The sequence below is a fragment of the Canis aureus genome, chromosome 4 (genome assembly GCF_053574225.1).
Source record: "Canis aureus isolate CA01 chromosome 4, VMU_Caureus_v.1.0, whole genome shotgun sequence".
Taxonomy (NCBI): domain Eukaryota; kingdom Metazoa; phylum Chordata; class Mammalia; order Carnivora; family Canidae; genus Canis; species Canis aureus.
This window is the reverse complement of record NC_135614.1, coordinates 2,462,280-2,465,279: the sequence shown is the minus strand read 5'-3', so window position 1 is coordinate 2,465,279 and position 3,000 is coordinate 2,462,280. Positions and strand designations below refer to the sequence as shown.

At 41.4% G+C, this 3,000-nt stretch overlaps 1 pseudogene; it reads left to right on the top strand.

The window, feature by feature from the left end:
• Positions 1–1,748: 1,748 nt before the first annotated feature.
• Positions 1,749–2,665, top strand: LOC144311761 (small ribosomal subunit protein uS2 pseudogene; annotated as a pseudogene).
• Positions 2,666–3,000: the final 335 nt, after the last annotated feature.

Genomic DNA, 3,000 nt, shown 5'->3' with positions numbered 1-3,000 from the left:
GATCTTTACAACTTGAGTATTATGAACCATTTATGTAGTATAAAGCTTCGCTCAGAGCTTCATCCATTATTGTCCATTATGCAACAAACAAAGGTTGGTTAATACTGGTTATATTTATTGATAATTAAATTCTGACTGATCAGGACTGCATAGTTGTGATTATTAAAAACCTGAAGCCAGCAAATACAGCCCACTCTAGGCCTCAAGCAGTTAAGAGCCAATCCTGGGAACTCCCTTAAGAATGTTAGCTCTCTGGGCAGCCCGGGTGGCTCAGCGGTTTAGCGCCGCTTCAGCCGAGGATGTGATCCTGGAGACCCAGGTTTTTTTTTTTTTTTTTTTTTTTTTTTGAGACCCAGGTTTGAGTCCCACGTCGGGCTCCCTGCGTGGAGCCTGCTTCTCCCTCTGCCTGTGTCTCTGCCTCTCTCTCTCTCTCTGTGTTTCTCATGAATAAATAAATAAAATCTTAAAAAAAAAAAAAAAAAAGAATGTTAACTCTCACCTTCAGATGAGATTCCAAGAGTCTTCCTGCTCAAAAAAAGATATGAATCCATATGCTTCTCCACTAGATTCAATGTCATGCCCAAGTTTCAAATGGTACTTCTGTTCTGATTCCCAATCTACATAATAAATCCCAATGGAGCAAGCCCTGTGAGATGACACACTGCCATTCCTTGCCCTGGGGCTCCATCTGTCCCACCTGATGGTGAAATAGAACAAAGTACCTCAACACTTTCCCGTCATCACATCACTAGATGGGTTAGCTTTGAATCTAAATCATCCCCTTAAAACTTCTGAAATTGAAACTGATGCTTACCCTTTTTAAGATACATTCTCCCTGAACACTCTCCTAGATAACTTTTCTTATATATTTCCTTTTCAGATCAGGTTATCCTATAGCCTCTTCCTGCCTTCTGCCCAAAGTCATGAAGGCCAGAATTGACTACACTTCATAAATAATATAATATAATTAATATAATAATATAATGTTTATATATAATAAATTAACAGAACAATGGTCTCCCCAAAATGTCCACTTTGTAATCTCCGGTAGCTGTTAAAACACTGCTGTACCTGTAAAAGGAACTTTGCAGATGTGATTAAATTAAGGATAGGAAGATCTGGAGATGGGAAAATGACCCTGGATTATCAAATGGACCTAAGTAATCACAGGAGACTTGTGAGATGCAGGCAAGAGAGTCGGAGCCAGACAAGGAGACAGGAATGTGGAATCAGAATCTGGATCCAGGCACATACAAGTCAGAGGAAGCAGCCTGGATCCAAGAAGTGCACATGGCCCATGATGACTGGTAAGGGCTTGGTCTTAGGCCCTTCACTGGACCCAGTGACACATGTCGCCCCACTGACACTCCTTTCTGACTTTTGACTTCCAAACTGTTAGATAAGTACATAACAAACAAATAATAAGTTAAAATAATATGCAATTATGTGATAAATATAAATAGAATATGTTACATAATAATACAATACAATGATTTATATTATATGAATATATTATATAAATATGTAATATAAGCATACTATAAATATATATTTATACAAATATAATACATAATTATATGATAAATAGAAATAATAAATTTGTGTTGCATGAAATTCCTAAGGTTGTGGTAATTTGTTACCTCAGAAATAGGAAATTAATACACTGTTGCATCTTGTTAAAAGAAAGCAAAGGGCTTTCCACACTACCCAGGGAAGGGTCCATATGGTACTGTTTTGTGTTCCCACCAATGTCCAGAGCCCTTGATGTTCTGCAAATGAAGGAGGAGGATGTCCTCAAATTCCTTGCAGCAGGAACCCACTTAGGTGGCACCAACCTTGACTTCCAAATGGAACAGTACATCTACAAAAAGAAATGTGATGGTATCTACATCATAAATCTGAAGAGAACCTGGGAGAAGCTTCTGTTGGCAGCTCGTGCCACTGTTGCCATTGAAAACCCTGCCGATGTCAGTGTCATATCATCCAGGAATACTGGCCAGTTTGCTGTGCTGAAATTTACTGCTGCTACTGGAGCCACTCCTATTGCTGGCCACTTCACTTCTGGAAACTTGACTAACCAGATCCAGGCAGGCAGCCTTCCAAGAGCCAAGGCTTCTCACCAGATCCCAGATCTTACTGATCCCAGGGCTGACCACCAGCCTCTCACAGAAGCGTCTTACATTAACCTGCCTACCATTGCTCTGTGTAACACAGACTCTTCTCTGAGCTACATGGACATTGCCACCCCTTGAAACAACAAGGGAGCTCACTCAGTGGGTCTGATGTGGTGGATGCTAGCCCAGGAAGTCTTGCACATGCATGGCACCATTTCCCGTGAGCACTCACAGGAAAACATGCCTGATCTCTACTTCTACAGAGACCCTGAAGAGTTTGAAAAGGAAGAACAGGCCGCTGCTTAAAAGGCTGTGACTAAGGACGAATTTCAGGGTGAATGAACTGCTCCAGCCCCTGAGTTCACTGCTCTCAGCCTGAAGTTGCAGACTGGTCTGAAGGCATGCAGGTGCCCTCTGTGCCTATTCAACAGTTCCCTACTGAAGACTGGAGCACTCAGCCAGCCACTGAAGATTGGTTTGCAGCAGCCACTGCTCAGGCCACTGAATGGGTAGGAACAACCACTGAGTGGTCTTAAGCTGCTCTTCCACAGAAGCAAACAAAATGGCAATAAGGTTAAAGGAAAATAAACAGTTTCTAAAAGTAAAAAAAAAAAAAAAAGTGAAGGTATGTTCTATATGACAGCAAAATCTTCAAAGTTTAAAGTTTTTGTTTGAAAGAGAATTTACTGGGGGTGCCTGGGTGGCTCAGTGAGTTGATGAACTTACTTTCGGTTCCAGCTCAGGTTATGACCATGGGACTCCATGCTCAGTAGGGAGTTGGCTTGAGATTCTCTTTTCCTCTCCCACTCCCCACTCCTGAGTGCTAGCATGTTCTCTCTCTCTCTGTCTTTAGGATGAATAAATGAAAGAAAGAAAGAAAGAAAGA